The sequence below is a fragment of the Gymnoscopelus microlampas genome, assembly GCF_963454915.1.
Source record: "Gymnoscopelus microlampas genome assembly, chromosome: 4".
Taxonomy (NCBI): Eukaryota; Metazoa; Chordata; class Actinopteri; order Myctophiformes; family Myctophidae; genus Gymnoscopelus; species Gymnoscopelus microlampas.
In genome coordinates, this window is record NC_139941.1 from 49,257,624 (window position 1) to 49,275,592 (window position 17,969).

General features: G+C 51.5%; 1 long non-coding RNA gene across 2 annotated transcripts; it reads right to left on the minus strand.

Annotated features, from left to right (window-relative positions):
* Positions 1–2,963: 2,963 nt before the first annotated feature.
* LOC311044558 lies at positions 2,964–8,736 on the minus strand. Of its 2 annotated transcripts, none has more exons than XR_014600706.1 (2): positions 8,237–8,736; positions 2,964–6,790 (listed from the first exon to the last, which is right to left on the minus strand). It is a non-coding gene; the product is annotated as an uncharacterized lncRNA (long non-coding RNA). The 2 variants fall into 2 exon arrangements; XR_014600707.1 differs by having other exon boundaries at positions 8,232–8,736.
* Between the last annotated feature and the right edge of the window lie 9,233 nt (positions 8,737–17,969).

Genomic DNA, 17,969 nt, shown 5'->3' on the forward strand with positions numbered 1-17,969 from the left:
TATTTTACTTTTTACTTTTTACTTTTGATGTTTTTTAATGGGCTCACCTCACAGATGATGTCATCAGCTAGACTCAGTAAGGCATGCCATCTATCATCAAATCAGGCTGAAAACCCTTGCCCAATGGAGTCATAGATATGTTATAGAGCAGTGGTTCCCAACCTTTTCAGGCCATGACCTCACAAAATAATCATATTTGAACTGGGGACCCCACAAAATAATCATATTTGAACTGGGGACCCCACAAAATAATCATATTTGAACTGGGGACCCCACAAATTAATCATATTTGAACTGGGGACCCGACAAATTAATCATATTTGAACTGAGGACCCCACAAAATAATCAACTGGGGACCCTACAAAATAATCATATTTGAACTGAGGACCCCACAAAATAATCAACTGGGGACCCTACAAAATAATCATATTTGAACTGAGGACCCCACAAAATAATCAACTGGGGACCCTACAAAATAATCATATTTGAACTGAGGACCCCACAAAATAATCAACTGGGGACCCTACAAAATAATCATATTTGAACTGGGGACCCCCCAAAATAATCATATTTCAACTGGAGACCCCCCCCACCCAGTAAGCACTTGGAATTGTAAGAGTTGAGGCATTACCTTTTGTTTTATTCGTTCCACTCGGCTCAACACGAGGCGTTGTGATCTTGTAGATCTGCTATTTTCACAATTTTTGCCTCTTATATTATTTAACAATTTGGCCAATGTTTGACCAGTGTTATAGTATAGTTTGTTGATTAGCCTACTTTTTTTTGTTTTTATGTATTAAAAGGTATTAAAAGTCCTTGTCACTTCACTGTCATCTGGGGAGTGGGGACCCACAAAATAATCCTGTGGGGACCACTCTGGGGGTCCCGACCCACAGGTTGAGAACCACTGATTTATGGCATGTTGCAATGTCTCAAAACAAATACGATTTGTTATTTTATTTGACTCATCTAACTTGCGTCCCCAGGCTTTTCCACACTTCACATTCACACCACATTCCTGATGAGTACAGTCCATAGACTTATAATACAGTCAGGTACAGTGGGTATTGGGTCCGGGTACTAAAGTATAATTGGTGTCCAGCGTCAGAACAGAAACGGAAAACGAAAAAACCACTTCAATTTCCGTTTATTGCATGGGCGCACGGATTGAAAAACGGAATAACCACTTGAATTCTCCTATTCTCGTTCTAGGGAGAAAACCAACATAGAGTGTGTCAGAATGGACCAAAACGGACCGTTTACTGCATGAGGCACAGGATCAACAAAACAGGAAAACCAAATGTAATTCTCCTATTCTCGTTCTAGGGAGGAAACGAACATAGAGTGTGTCAGAATCAATAAAAATCAATAAAACGGCATATTCTCCATTCTCTGGCGAAACAAACAAACTGGAAACGAAAAAACGAAGAAACGGACTCCATTGGTTAGTTCAACTGTGGGCGGGCTTGCTCCTGATTGGTTACTGCCCTGTCAATCTCCCCCCGCCGTGTGTCTTTCAAAATTACAGTTCCCCACTTCCCGTATGAAATACGTTTTAGTTTCCAAAAAAAATAGTTGTAAAAATGTAAAAAATATATGTATAAAAACGGTATTTGCACAGACACAAGCGTTTCAGGGATATCATTTAATAGCCTAAGACCCTAAGTAGTCTTAAACAGTGGGTCCGCGGACAATTAATAAATGTATTTATTTATATAAGTATATATTTATTTATTTTCCCAAAAAATCCATTTGTCTTTAAATATTTTCCATATTTATGTTGAAAATATATCATGATTCTGGCCATTAATAGCTTGTATACATGATTGTTGTGCAATTGACAGATTGTTGATAGTATTACATTCTTCTCAGTTAGTAAAGTATGTTTACTAATGGCAGTGGATATGAATGAATATATTAATCTATTATTTGAATAGCTTGAATGCACAACATGGTACGTATGTCTATACATATGAAACACAATGTTATACATTATACTAGGGATCTTCAACAGGGGGTCCTCAGAGTTACTACAGGGGGTATGCCAAATCTTTGTGTGATATGATTTTTCTTTTTTTATATTAACCACTTGAACCCTAGCATTCATTTTCTGAGGAGAACTTTAGCAAAAAATAGCAGATCTACAAGCTCACAACGCCTCGCAGTGCGAGGCGTTGTGAGCTTGTAGATTGGCTATTTTTGGCAAAGAGTTATAGATGTAGAGGGAGAAAAGAGCAGCAAAAGTATATCTGAAACACCATTCTATACAATATAGAGAGGGTCCCTGCTTCATCTCTCTCTCAGCTAGGGGGTCCTTGGCCTGAAAACGTTGAAGACCCCTGCATTATACAATATATGCTGTACCACCCCCCAACGGGGGTCCCTGGCCTGAAAACGTTTAAGACCCCTATGACTGCCACATTTCTGCGCCCTTGTATTAGGTGTTACAGTGAATAATAAATCTACAGAATGAATATATGCTTCCAAAAAAGATGCACACCTTAAAGGATTTCTCTCTCAATGATCAAGTTATTTGAAACTTGTCCGCCATCTAATCATATCATGTAATCATCCAACTATATTACATCTATGGTCTTGTATAAGATCATCCTGAACATTCCTCAAAGCCCCTTTGTTCAACTCATCACCCTATATCGGTTACATTCATCAAACAGGTGGTATACCTAGTTTGTGTAATCTGAATCAGAACAGAAAGTCAAGACTAGTGTATAAATTATGTTAACACACATTGTTAGCAAACACAAACCTGAAAATAAGTATATTTAAAACCAAATCTTATCAGATGGGGGTCTGTGGACAAATACATGTTAATCTGCGGATCCTTTTGTCGAAGCAGAAGCAGTACTCCCTGTCATCGTCGAGAAGGTGAAGATGGAAAACGAAGAAGACTACGTCCTCACACTCTATGGGAAATGTAATCACTGAGTCTGAAGGGACAGCAGTTACATAAAGAATCTTTATTTACATTTCTAATTAAAGTTACAATTGCGTCCTTTCACCAGACTCCCATGAACTACCAAAACACAAAAGTAACCAATAACGAAAATCATACCAAACATTAAAAACACTTACAATCAGCCCATCGTAACTGAAATAAAGAAAGTACAAATAGTCAAGGGAACCAATAAACTCTTGTGCTCTGCTGGGGTGCTGGGGGGAATAGCAGAGAGCTGGCTACAGCTCCTCTTTTTAGTGTCAGGCTCTAATCACACATGAGCTGAGAAGGGGAGCGACAGGTGTCTAGCCAAGACCAGGTCAGCATAGACACTAGGACAAATGAGCATTAGTGAACACATAAGCATAGAAAGACTGTAGACTGAGGTGTTAATATGTGCACGCACATAACAGTCAGGTATTGGATAACAAAAGCTCTGAAATTTTGGAATTAACAGATGCTTTATCGAGAGTGAGAGCTACTGTGATACTTCTTAGCTGTTGAATTTGAATCACTCTGCTGGGACGTGCATGACAGATTTCAGTGAAGGCCTCACCGAAGTAATGCCATTTTTTAAACTTTAGTAACTTTAACCTGGTTACTGTACTTAGGAACTATAATGTATAACAGAGAACAGGAATGGGAAAACAGTTACTAATGCATTAGTTTAATCCCATGTTTCTCACAGCAGCATAAAGTCTGTCAAGTGCATAAGTCTCGCTTTGGTCTGTCGCTAGACAACATGATTCACTGCAGTGTAGACTACATGTTGTCTTACCTTGGTTTACTTAACTATTGTTTGTTTTACAGGTCAATCCTCGTGTAATTTGTGCTCATATATGCATTGCTTAATGTTGTAATTAAAATGATCTGAAATTAATGTCATTAGTAAATGAGCACCTTCTTAAATGTGGTATCTTGACTCTGCATTACTCTCAATGTAGGGTCCAGCTCCTGGAAGCAAAAATGCCAGGAAGGTGCTGGCTGTGGATGAAACGGCCTTCAGGTAGTGTGGTGTGAAAGAGTCGGGTATTGTAAAACAAAATATCTTAAACTTTGGAATTAACAGTTGCTTTATCGAGAGTGAGAGCTACTGTTGAGTGAGTTTTTAGCTGTTGAATTGGAATCACTCCAAATCATTCCTCCATGTCTAATATCAGGGATATTTCTTGCTAACAAACTGATGGCTGTGCAATTAGGGTAACAATGCAACTTAAACCATAAGGCATGCAGTAGGCCAAAGATTGTATTTTCAGTTTTTCACAGCAACATAAAGTCTGTCAAGTGCTTATAAGTATGCACTATAATCCTGCTTCACTGCTTCACCTGTTTTTCACTCCCAAATGCTTGTTCTTAAAGCTTAAACTTGATCTGCTAATGATTTGTGAAATGTTTCAGTTCCAGAACTGTGCTGGGACAGATTTGACAAATGTAAGTGAAGGACTCACCCAAGTAATGCCATCTTTTTAACTTTAACCTGGTTACTAAAAGTTTCATGAAATTACAATTTCATTTGTGATAAACAAATGCCATGTTGTAATGCAAATGAGCTGAAAGTAGTGGCAGTATAACTATGATCACCTATTTTTAAATAATGTGTCTCTTCACTTGACTCTCCAATTCTCTCATGAAGGGTCCCCTGTTCTGGAAGCCGAATAATGCCAAAATCCATGCTGTGGACAGCTCTGCATTCAGGCAGTGCCACCAGAGAAGAGCAAGAATCAGGTATTGGATGACAAAACGGATCTTAAAATGTAGGCATTTAGCAACTGCTCTCTCTTATCAAATACATGAACGCTTCTTCTATATAACCATTTGCGAAATGTGTCAGTTCCAGAACTGAGCAGTATGAAGTACAGACACTGAGGGACTGTATTGAGGACCTGCTGGAGGCATCTCATGCCTTGGCAGAGGCCACTCAAAAGGTCACGAGGTGATCACGTGTTCTTCCTCCCCTCAATGCAGACCAGACATCCGACCAGGCTTCGACAGCATGAGGCAAACATGGGCATCGTTCTTTAAAAATGTTTAAAAAAAAAGAGAAGAGAAATAGGAAATGTGTTACAAATCACTGACATTATACACCAGGGCACTTCAACGTTTTTCAGGCCAAAGACCCCTTAGCAGAGAAACAGATTAAGCAGGGACCCCTACTACATATTATATAAAACCTTTTGCAGATTAAACTTTTTCATAGACAGTTTCATAGTCCTATTACAAGCTAACAATGCGACACATTGTGAGCTTGTAGATCTGCTATTTTACGCAAATGATCACTTAGAATAGGGACGCTAGGGCTTAAGTTTTTTATGCTCATCACACAAAGATTTTGTGATTTAGTGCCCCCCCCTGTATTAACACTTCAACCCCCCTTGAAGACACAGCATAAACCACATTTCTTTAACATACATTCAAATTGAGATATTGTTTGTTCCAAGTACACACCAGAATTCATTTTGAAACGACACCATTACTGTATACGTTGACAATATGAAATGTAGATTATTTTAGTTCAGGTCAGATCAAACATGCTGTGCTGAGGACCGGTGCTGCGGATCCGTTAGAGGCATCCAATGACCTAGAAGACGCCACTGTGGCGATCAGGGACGTAGTGGCTGCCAGACGTGCCGCGAGGGCAGCACGAATGGTGCAGGTCAAACTCAAGTTTGCCTGTCACATCTGCAGAGGTATTGTTTCCATTGTGCATTTGTGTGTTGCTCAGTTTAACACAGGAATAATCAAATGTAGTATTTGAATTGGTGTTGGGACAATTGCCTTGAACGGTGAAAATATAAAATTATTATTATTATAATATAAACCAAATCCTAAGCAGACTTGAATTTTGAGGAAATAATGATCACAAATATTTTACAAGTTGAAAAGCTAGTCTGTTAAACCAGACTCCTTGGACATTTCATGTTTGAACTTAATGTTTTGCTATTGTTTTTGCAAAGGCATCCGTATTAGCATTGCTTAGTGATAGATCACCCCCAAAATGTTTTTCCCTATAGATTAGTCACCCCATTGTTCTGTCAGTTTGAGTACTTAAGAAATGGTCTAAAATATCAATGAGTAACTTTCTTTTTTCCCCCATTTTTCTAAAGACATCATGACTCGGCCCATGTTCGTCGCCTGCTGTAAGATCCTGGTGGGGTGTCAGATCCATAGACATATAAAGGTAGACGCCTCCTCTGGCTCTGAAGCGTCGGCATGGCGGGCGCGCTTCCGCTTCCCGGAGAGCCTTGGGGGGCAGCTGGACATTTCCGCATGCGTCACTGAAGGGGAAGTTCAGTAGGCCAATGAGAGGCAGGTGGGGGCGGGACAACTAGATTCTGACAAGTCCTGGAAAAGACGCGCTGTGATTGGCCAGTGCCCGTTCACCACATTTCCGGGGGGGGAACAGGCACTGGCCAATCACAGCGCGTATGGCGGCCACCATACGAAACAGGTCGCTCAAGAGGTTTCTACTTTGTATTATCTTCATCTCTATCCATCACTAAACAGAAAAACAGTTTGTTCTTCCCTCTGTTAGTTGCCATAGATGTTTTGTGTGCCTCACTGTGCCAATGTTCCCGTGGGGAAATGTTTTTCTGTTTTCTACGAACTCACAACACGTCACATCCCGAGACGTTCCGAGCTTGTAGATCGGCCATTTGATTCCACTGAGTTGAATGTTAAAGGGGGAAAGCATGCCTTCTGCTGGCTGAGGTGCTCCTTAACAGTCTGGATGTTGTGAGCTTGGCTGACTGCAGGACATCCTGGCATTGTCTATCCACTGGTCCAGGAAAGTGCTGGTCTGCCGATAATATTTCAGCCGCTTCTCCAGGTCCCATACTGTGGAGCAGGAAAGAGTAGGAGGAAGAGGGAAAATAGGAGATGGAGAAATCGTTCAAGCACTATTATTGGCACTGGAGAATAAAATGTGAAGGCTTGATGACAGTTTATGAATGAAAATCACTGCCAACACACTGACACTGTGTGTGTGTATAAACGGGACATGATGATTAGTAGATACCAATACTTTTTACTCACTTAAGTATTTCGACATTGCAGTATTGATACTGTTACTTAAGTAAAACATTTGCGCACTTTTTCAACCACTACTGAAAAACACTCCAAAGACAGTGTTGCTGCATTGTTTCTCCACTTGATGGCGACAAAGATCAAGCTTCAACGTACACGTTGCTCTCAGGATGTTACTGAAGCCCACCTGATCCCCGTGAAATATAGAGAAGGGTTCCAACTTATTCTATTAGTTTGAGTTTAAAGTTAAAGTAATTAGTAATTATCACTTTAAGATAACACCTTGTGTAAAGGAGACGGGGATCTCCAGGTAATGTGGTTTAGAGTAGCGCAAGCCGGGTATGGAGGTGTGTCCAGGTTATTGGACACGGAAAGAACCAGACTAGTCCCATTTGAGGGGGTTAATTAAGCTGTGGTCTGAAGCATACATCTTACTAAATATAAAAAAGAATAATTGGCTTCAAATATAATAAGGACTGCAACATATGGTAACAACCATGATTTGCCGGTAACATAAGTAACAAACAATGCTTATACATTTCACACATAAACAGTGCAATGTCTAGGAGTACACAACAGTAAACACATACCTTTGTGCATCCACGCACAGCAAAAGAATAAAAGGTATTGTCGCACACGGTAAACTTGAAGAGTGTAACAAACCCCCAGCCAGGTCAAACTATAACTGAGCAAACGCAATCAGTTACAGCTGGTATCTATAGCTTAATTAAATGAGCACCTGTGATTACAGTAAACTAGTATGAATCAATAATCAATCAGGTAAGGTCAGTGTGACCTTGAGGCAATAAAAACCATTATGATTTAATTTCAGTGTGGCCTTTCTAACACCTTGATTTATATCTCTTTAAGTGAAAACCTTATTTATTCATTGGACACCTGGATATGAAATGTAAGGATTTTCAGTAAATGAAATGTACTTTTAGGGCAAATGGAATTGAGTTTAGGGTAACAGGGAATTAGATAGAATTAAAATACAAATGGTCTTTTATCAAAATCACAATTAAGTGCAAAAACAAAATAGAGTTGAGCCAATCAAATCAAATAGAATGACTCAACACTCAGTTACGCTTCAAATAACCAAATCTATAACACACCCTCAATATGTGTCACAAATACCACAGTGCACCGTAAATGAATAACCTAAGCCGGCATGTAATGATAACAAAACAAAACCTGCACCGTAAATGAATAACCTAATCCGGCATTTAATGCTAACAAAACAAAACACAACCTCACTTTGCAGGCCTGTTCACTGTAGTCTCCAGAAGGTGTCCTCGCTCAAGGAATGGTTACGCATTTCTTTTATAACAATTACACACAGATGTGATGCCCCGGCGACCAGTCCAAAGTCTCCAAACTTAACTCCAGTAGGATTTTAGCTGCTTGCTCGAGCAACACGCGCTATAACTCCGTCTCTATGTGGCTATCTAACTGGCTATGCTAACATAGTGGGACTGGGCCACTCTCAAATTCTGATGCAGCTAGCTAGCTGCTAAATGCTAACAAACACTCACTGTTAGCTAAATGCTAACAAACACTCAATGAAGAACGACCGTGTAACAATCCTGCTGAATGATACTGGAAATCCACAGTTCAGTCTTATAGTCTTCTCAACAATAATGTCATCACACCCGTGACTATAAGAATGTGCAACATAAAAACGTTTGTCACGTTTCTTTTTAAAACTATTTTCCATTCAGCCACGTAACATTACCACCGCCTCGAGTCTTAGCTGTGTTTCGTCACTTCCGTAACCGTCTTGATGTTCCATTCCGTTTCCTGTCGCTCACTTCCCACCACCTGATATTGGCTCTGCTTGTTATTCCACCACGGTAAATTAACATTTGAGTACCAAAACAGAGATATGAAATAAAATCCAGTAACTATAAAATAAACAGGTAAATACAATACTAAAAGTAAATGCACTACTTTCTTAGGTAGTTTCAGGTAAGTAATAAGTATACCCATTTATTTGAACAATAAACTTCACCAAAATGTTACAATATAGCAAAATCACATAACTCTCGCATATCTTTTTGGCATATTTAAATGTAACCAAACCATTTAAAACAATGACTCAAAATAACAGGGTTATATTACTGTTATATCTGGCAGCAGCAAAAGCCCTGCAGCATAGCAACTGATAATGACTTAATATGTACACTTATATAATGGCCAAGTACCTACTCAAGCCAAGATTACACTAAAGTTCAACTTTAGGAGCACATCGACTTCCATATCAAATCACCTAATTGGTGTTCCATAAACTCAAGACATCAAAACCCTTTATTACACGTGTTGTTGCTCATATTTACCTGCCTATGAGGGTTTCTCTCCCCCGCCAAATGTGTTTCATGATGTTTAAAATTGGATTCAAACTGGAGCTAGTTCAGCTGTTCACTTTGATAGTTAAGACATTACAATCCACGTGCATTGCAACATTAACGGAGGAGGAGGCCTTTGAGAGGAAGAGGGCCAAGTACGAGGAGCTGGCAGGCGAATGCCGAAGCAGGGGATGGAGGACCCGATGTAACCCCATCGAGGTCGGATGCAGAGGATTCGTCGGCCAGTCTCATCAGGGCACTCAAGATGCTGGGAGTGAAGGGACTGCACAACAGAAAAGCCATCAAAAACATCACCGACGCGGCAGAAAAGGCGACAAGATGGCTGTGGATCAAGCGGGGAGATCCGTGGACCACACAAGCTACTTAGACACAAGTCGGGGCCTGATCACCCCCGGCTGGGTCGCCTGGGCGAGGGTGTATGATGTTGCGAGACCCGAAACACCCAGTGAACCCAGGATACATCACTGAGGATGTGTCTAAGTTGCACCAAAACTGTTTATTAAAACCAATTAACCCCAAAAAAAACACCACAAGATTACCCAAATAAGCAACTATTTATTTCAAAGAAACTTTAAGCAGACATGGCAACACTGATGGACAGGAAAACAAAGATGATTAATTTATATGAAACCCGTTGATATGGGGCTCCCCACCTCCCTAGGAATAAAGTCACAGTCTCCGTGAAGCAGCAATGAGGTCTAGGACAGCTTCTTGGAAAGGCCCAGGCTCTCTGTTGACTGCCCTATCAAATAAATGCCCCATGTCTGCGAAAGGCCCAGGCTCTCTGTTGACTGCCCTATCAAATAAATGCCCCATGTCTGCGTATTTGCTGCTGAAGAGCACTTCTGCATTGTGCTGCTCCTCCAGTGTCCAGTGCTCCAGTGTTTGGGGCGTGCGTGGGGTGGGTATTTGGGGCGTGCGTGGGGTGGGTATTTGGGGCGTGCGTGGGGTGGGTATTTGGGGCGTGGGGTGGGTATTTGGGCGTGCGTGGGGTGGGTATTTGGGGCGTGCGTGGGGTGGGTATTTGGGGCGTGCGTGGGGTGGGTATTTGGGGCGTGGGGTGGGTATTTGGGGCGTGCGTGGGGTGGGTATTTGGGGCGTGCGTGGGGTGGGTATTTGGGGCGTGCGTGGGGTGGGTATTTGGGGCGTGGGGTGGGTATTTGGGGCGTGCGTGGGGTGGGTATTTGGGGCGTGCGGGGTGGGTATTTGGGCGTGGGTGGGTATTTGGGGGTGGGTGGGTATTTGGGGCGTGCGGTGGGTTTGGCGTGCTGGGTGGGTATTTGGGGCGTGGGGTGGGTATTTGGGGCGTGCGTGGGGTGGGTATTTGGGGCGTGCGTGGGGTGGGTATTTGGGGCGTGCGTGGGGTGGGGTATTTGGGGCGTGGGGGTGGGTATTTGGGGCGTGCGTGGGGTGGGTATTTGGGGCGTGCGTGGGGTGGGTATTTGGGGCGTGCGTGGGGTGGGTATTTGGGGCGTGCGTGGGTGGGTATTTGGGGCGTGGGGTGGGTATTTGGGGCGTGCGTGGGGTGGGTATTTGGGGCGTGCGTGGGGTGGGTATTTGGGGCGTGCGTGGGGTGGGTATTTGGGGCGTGGGGTGGGTATTTGGGGCGTGCGTGGGGTGGGTATTTGGGGCGTGCGTGGGGTGGGTATTTGGGGCGTGCGTGGGTGGGTATTTGGGCGTGCGTGGGGTGGGTATTTGGGGCGTGGGGTGGGTATTTGGGGCGTGCGTGGGGTGGGTATTTGGGGCGTGCGTGGGGTGGGTATTTGGGGCGTGCGTGGGGTGGGTATTTGGGGCGTGCGTGGGGTGGGTATTTGGGGCGTGGGGTGGGTATTTGGGGCGTGCGTGGGGTGGGTATTTGGGGCGTGCGTGGGGTGGGTATTTGGGGCGTGCGTGGGGTGGGTATTTGGGGCGTGCGTGGGTGGGTATTTGGGGCGTGGGGTGGGTATTTGGGGCGTGCGTGGGGTGGGTATTTGGGGCGTGCGTGGGGTGGGTATTTGGGGCGTGCGTGGGGTGGGTATTTGGGGCGTGGGTGGGTATTTGGGGGCGTCGTGGGGTGGGTATTTGGGGCGTGCGTGGGGTGGGTATTTGGGCGTGCGTGGGGTGGGTATTTGGGGGCGTGGGGTGGGTATTTGGGGCGTGCGGGGGTGGGTATTTGGGGCGTGCGTGGGGTGGGTATTTGGGGCGTGGGGTGGGTATTTGGGGCGTGCGTGGGGTGGGTATTTGGGGCGTGCGTGGGGTGGTTATTTGGGGCGTGCGTGGGTGGGTATTTGGGGCGTGGGGTGGGTATTTGGGGCGTGCGTGGGGTGGGTATTTGGGGCGTGGGTGGGTATTTGGGGCGTGCGTGGGGTGGGTATTTGGGGCGTGCGTGGGGTGGGTATTTGGGGCGTGCGTGGGTGGGTATTTGGGGGTGGGGTGGGTATTTTGGGGGCGTGCGTGGGGTGGGTATTTGGGGCGTGCGTGGGTGGGTATTTGGGGCGTGCGTGGGGTGGGTATTTGGGGCGTGCGTGGGGTGGGTATTTGGGGCGTGCGTGGGGTGGGTATTTGGAGCGGCTGGGTGGGTATTTGGGGCGTGCTGGGGTGGGTATTTGGGGCGTGCGTGGGGTGGGTATTTGGGGCGTGCGTGGGTGGGTATTTGGGGCGTGCGTGGGGTGGGTATTTGGGGCGTGGGGTGGGTATTTGGGGCGTGCGTGGGGTGGGTATTTGGGGCGTGCGTGGGGTGGGTATTTGGGGCGTGCGTGGGGTGGGTATTTGGGGCGTGCGTGGGGTGGGTATTTGGGCGTGCGTGGGGTGGGTATTTGGGGCGTGCGTGGGGTGGGTATTTGGGGCGTGCGTGGGGTGGTATTTGGGGCGTGCGTGGGGTGGGTATTTGGGGCGTGGGGTGGGTATTGGGCGTGGTGGGGTGGGTATTTGGGGCGTGCGTGGGGTGGGTATTTGGGGCGTGCGTGGGGTGGGTATTTGGGGCGTGCGTGGGGTGGGTATTTGGGGCGTGGGGTGGGTATTTGGGGCGTGCGTGGGGTGGGTATTTGGGGCGTGCGTGGGGTGGGTATTTGGGGCGTGCGTGGGGTGGGTATTTGGGGCGTGCGTGGGGTGGGTATTTGGGGCGTGCGTGGGGGTGGGTATTTGGGGCGTGCGTGGGGTGGGTATTTGGGGCGTGCGTGGGGTGGGTATTTGGGCGTGCGTGGGGTGGGTATTTGGGGCGTGCGTGGGGTGGGTATTTGGGGCGTGCGTGGGGTGGGTATTTGGGGCGTGCGTGGGGTGGGTATTTGGGGCGTGCGTGGGGTGGGTATTTGGGGGTGCGTGGGGTGGGTATTTGGGGCGTGCGTGGGGTGGGTATTTGGGGCGTGCGTGGGGTGGGTATTTGGGGCGGCGTGGGGTGGGTATTTGGGGCGTGGGGTGGGTATTTGGGGCGTGCGTGGGGTGGGTATTTGGGGCGTGCGTGGGGTGGGTATTTGGGGCGTGCGTGGGGTGGGTATTTGGGGCGTGCGTGGGGTGGGTATTTGGGGCCTTTCGTGGGGTGGGTATTTGGGGCGTGCGTGGGGTGGGTATTTGGGGCGTGCGTGGGGTGGGTATTTGGGGCGTGCGTTGGGTGGGTATTTGGGGCGTGCGTGGGGTGGGTATTTGGGGCGTGCGTGGGGTGGGTATTTGGGCGTGCGTGGGGTGGGTATTTGGGGCGTGCGTGGGGTGGGTATTTGGGTGCGTGGGGTGGGTATTTGGGCGTGCGTGGGGTGGGTATTTGGGGCGTGCGTGGGGTGGGTATTTGGGGCGTGCGTGGGGTGGGTATTTGGGGCGTGGGGTGGGTATTTGGGGCGTGCGTGGGGTGGGTATTTGGGGCGTGCGTGGGGTGGGTATTTGGGGCGTGCGTGGGGTGGGGTATTTGGGGCGTGCGTGGGGTGGGTATTTGGGGCGTGGGGTGGGTATTTGGGGCGTGCGTGGGGTGGGTATTTGGGGCGTGCGTGGGGTGGGTATTTGGGGCGTGCGTGGGGTGGGTATTTGGGGCGTGCGTGGGGTGGGTATTTGGGGCGTGCGTGGGGTGGGTATTTGGGGCGTGCGTGGGGTGGGTATTTGGGGCGTGCGTGGGGTGGGTATTTGGGGCGTGCGTGGGGTGGGTATTTGGGGCGAGCGTGGGGTGGGTATTTGGGGCGTGCGTGGGGTGGGTATTTGGGGCGTGCGTGGGGTGGGTATTTGGGGCGTGCGTGGGTGGGTATTTGGGGCGTGCGTGGGGTGGGTATTTGGGGCGTGGGGTGGGTATTTGGGGCGTGCGTGGGGTGGGTATTTGGGGCGTGCGTGGGGTGGGTATTTGGGGCGTGCGTGGGGTGGGTATTTGGGGCGTGCGTGGGGTGGGTATTTGGGGCGTGCGTGGGTGGGTATTTGGGGCGTGCGTGGGGTGGGTATTTGGGGCGTGCGTGGGTGGGTATTTGGGCGTGCGTGGGGTGGGTATTTGGGGCGTGGGGTGGGTATTTGGGGCGTGCGTGGGGTGGGTATTTGGGGCGTGCGTGGGGTGGGTATTTGGGGCGTGCGTGGGGTGGGTATTTGGGGCGTGCGTGGGGTGGGTATTTGGGGCGTGCGTGGGGTGGGTATTTGGGGCGTGCGTGGGTGGGTATTTGGGGCGTGCGTGGGGTGGGTATTTGGGGCGTGCGTGGGGTGGGTATTTGGGGCGTGCGTGGGGTGGGTATTTGGGGCGTGCGTGGGGTGGGTATTTGGGGCGTGCGTGGGGTGGGTATTTGGGGCGTGCGTGGGGTGGGTATTTGGGGCGTGCGTGGGGTGGGTATTTGGGGCGTGGGGTGGGTATTTGGGGCGTGCGTGGGGTGGGTATTTGGGGCGTGCGTGGGGTGGGTATTTGGGGCGTGCGTGGGGTGGGTATTTGGGGCGTGCGTGGGGTGGGTATTTGGGGCGTGCGTGGGGTGGGTATTTGGGGCGTGCGTGGGGTGGGTATTTGGGGCGTGCGTGGGGTGGGTATTTGGGGCGTGCGTGGGGTGGGTATTTGGGGCGTGGGGTGGGTATTTGGGGCGTGCGTGGGGTGGGTATTTGGGGCGTGCGTGGGGTGGGTATTTGGGGCGTGCGTGGGGTGGGTATTTGGGCGTGCGTGGGGTGGGTATTTGGGGCGTGCGTGGGGGTGGGTATTTGGGTGCGTGCTGGGGTGGGTATTTGGGCTGCGTTGGGGTGGGTATTTGGGGCGTGCGTGGGGTGGGTATTTGGGGCGTGCGTGGGGTGGGTATTTGGGGCGTGGGTGGGTGGGTATTTGGGGCGTGCGTGGGGTGGGTATTTGGGGCGTGGGGGGTGGGTATTTGGGGCGTGCGTGGGGTGGGTATTTGGGGCGTGCGTGGGGTGGGTATTTGGGGCGTGCGTGGGGTGGGTATTTGGGGCGTGCGTGGGGTGGGTATTTGGGGCGTGCGTGGGGTGGGTATTTGGGGGTGCGTGGGGTGGGTATTTGGGGCGTGCGTGGGGTGGGTATTTGGGGCGTGCGTGGGGTGGGTATTTGGGGCGTGCGTGGGGTGGGTATTTGGGCTGCGTGGGGTGGGGTATTTGGGGCGTGCGTGGGTGGGTATTTGGGGCGTGCGTGGGGTGGGTATTTGGGCGTGCGTGGGGTGGGTATTTGGGGCGTGCGTGGGGTGGGTATTTGGGGGCGTGCGTGGGTGGGTATTTGGGGCGTGCGTGGGGTGGGTATTTGGGGCGTGCGGGTGGGTATTTGGGGCGTGCGTGGGGTGGGTATTTGGGGCGTGCGTGGGGTGGGTATTTGGGGCGTGCGTGGGGTGGGTATTTGGGGCGTGCGTGGGGTGGGTATTTGGGGCGCGTGGGGTGGGTATTTGGGGCGTGCGTGGGGTGGGTATTTGGGGCGTGCGTGGGGTGGGTATTTGGGGCGTGCGTGGGGTGGGTATTTGGGGCGTGCGTGGGGTGGGTATTTGGGGCGTGCGTGGGGTGGGTATTTGGGGCGTGGGGTGGGTATTTGGGGCGTGCGTGGGGTGGGTATTTGGGGCGTGCGTGGGGTGGGTATTTGGGGCGTGCGTGGGGTGGGTATTTGGGGCGTGGGGTGGGTATTTGGGGCGTGCGTGGGGTGGGTATTTGGGGCGTGCGTGGGGTGGGTATTTGGGGCGTGCGTGGGGTGGGTATTTGGGGGTGCGTGGGGTGGGTATTTGGGGCGTGCGTGGGGTGGGTATTTGGGGCGTGCGTGGGGTGGGTATTTGGGGCGTGCGTGGGGTGGGTATTTGGGGCGTGCGTGGGGTGGGTATTTGGGGCGTGGGGTGGGTATTTGGGGCGTGCGTGGGGTGGGTATTTGGGGCGTGCGTGGGGTGGGTATTTGGGGCGTGCGTGGGGTGGGTATTTGGGTGCGTGGGGTGGGTATTTGGGGCGTGGGTGGGGTGGGTATTTGGGCGTGCGTGGGGTGGGTATTTGGGGCGTGCGTGGGGTGGGTATTTGGGGCGTGCGTGGGGTGGGTATTTGGGGCGTGGGGTGGGTATTTGGGGCGTGCGTGGGGTGGGGTATTTGGGGCGTGCGTGGGGTGGGTATTTGGGGCGTGCGTGGGGTGGGTATTTGGGGCGTGCGTGGGGTGGGTATTTGGGGCGTGGGGTGGGTATTTGGGCGTGCGTGGGGTGGGTATTTGGGGCGTGCGTGGGGTGGGTATTTGGGGCGTGCGTGGGGTGGGTATTTGGGGCGTGCGTGGGGTGGGTATTTGGGGCGTGCGTGGGGTGGGTATTTGGGGCGTGCGTGGGGTGGGTATTTGGGGCGTGCGTGGGGTGGGTATTTGGGGCGTGCGTGGGGTGGGTATTTGGGGCGTGCGTGGGGTGGGTATTTGGGGGCGTGGGGTGGGTATTTGGGCGTGCGTGGGGTGGGTATTTGGGGCGTGCGTGGGGGTGGGTATTTGGGGCGTGCGGGTATTTGGGGCGTGGGTGGGTATTTGGGCGTGCGTGGGGTGGGTATTTGGGGCGTGCGTGGGGTGGGTATTTGGGGCGTGCGTGGGGTGGGTATTTGGGGTGCGTGGGGTGGGTATTTGGGGCGTGCGTGGGTGGGTATTTGGGGCGTGCGTGGGGTGGGTATTTGGGGCGTGCGTGGGGTGGGTATTTGGGGCGTGCGTGGGTGGGTATTTGGGGCGTGCGTGGGGTGGGTATTTGGGGCGTGTGGGTGGGTATTTGGGGCGTGCGTGGGGTGGGTATTTGGGGCGTGCGTGGGTGGGTATTTGGGGCGTGCGTGGGGTGGGTATTTGGGGCGTGCGTGGGTTGGGTATTTGGGCGCGTGGGGTGGGTATTTGGGGCGTGCGTGGGGTGGGTATTTGGGGCGTGGGGGGTGGGTATTTGGGGCGTGCGTGGGGTGGGTATTTGGGGCGTGCGTGGGGGTGGGTATTTGGGGCGTGCGTGGGGTGGGTATTTGTGCGTGGGGTGGGATTTGGGGCGTGCGTGGGTGGGTATTTGGGGCGTGGGGTGGGTATTTGGGGCGTGCGTGTGTATTTGGGCGTGCGTGGGGTGGGTATTTGGGGCGTGCGTGGGGTGGGTATTTGGGGCGTGCGTGGGGTGGGTATTTGGGGCGTGGGGTGTGGCGTGGGTGGGTATTTGGGGCGTGCGTGGGGTGGGTATTTGGGGCGTGCGTGGGGTGGGTATTTGGGGCGTTGCGTGGGTGTGTATTTGGGGCGTGGGGTGGGTATTTGGGGCGTGCGTGGGGTGGGTATTTGGGGCTGCGTGGGGGGTGGTATTTGGGGCGTGCGTGGGGTGGGTATTGGGGCGTGCGTGGGGGGGTATTTGGGCGTGCGTGGGGGGTATTTGGGGCGTGCGTGGGGTGGGTATTTGGGGTGCGTGGGGTGGGTATTTGGGGCGTGCGTGGGGTGGGTATTTGGGGCGTGCGTGGGGTGGGTATTTGGGGCGTGGGGGTGGGTATTTGGGGCGTGGGGTGGGTATTTGGGGCGTGCGTGGGGTGGGTATTTGGGGCGTGCGTGGGGTGGGTATTTGGGGCGTGCGTGGGGTGGGTATTTGGGGCGTGCGTGGGGTGGGTATTTGGGGGCGTGGGGTGGGTATTTGGGCTGCGTGCGTGGGTGGGTATTTGGGCGTTGCGTGGGTGGGGTATTTGGGGCGTGCGTGGGGTGGGTATTTGGGGCGTGCGTGGGGTGGGTATTTGGGGCGTGCGTGGGGTGGGTATTTGGGGCGTGCGTGGGGTGGGTATTTGGGGCGTGCGTGGGGTGGGTATTTGGGGCGTGCGTGGGGTGGGTATTTGGGGCGTGCGTGGGGTGGGTATTTGGGGGCCGTGGGGTGGGTATTTGGGGGCGTGGGGTGGGTATTTGGGGCGTGCGTGGGGTGGGTATTTGGGGGCGTGCGTGGGGTGGGTATTTGGGGCGTGCGTGGGGTGGGTATTTGGGGCGTGCGTGGGGTGGGTATTTGGGGGCGTGGGGTGGGTATTTGGGGCGTGCGTGGGGTGGGTATTTGGGGCGTGCGTGGGGTGGGTATTTGGGGCGTGCGTGGGGTGGGTATTTGGGGCGTGCGTGGGGTGGGTATTTGGGGGTGCGTGGGTGGGTATTTGGGGCGTGCGTGGGGTGGGTATTTGGGGCGTGCGTGGGGTGGGGTATTTGGGGCGTGCGTGGGGTGGGTATTTGGGGCGTGCGGTGGGGGGGGGGGGGGGGTGGGTATTTGGGGCGTGCGTGACCG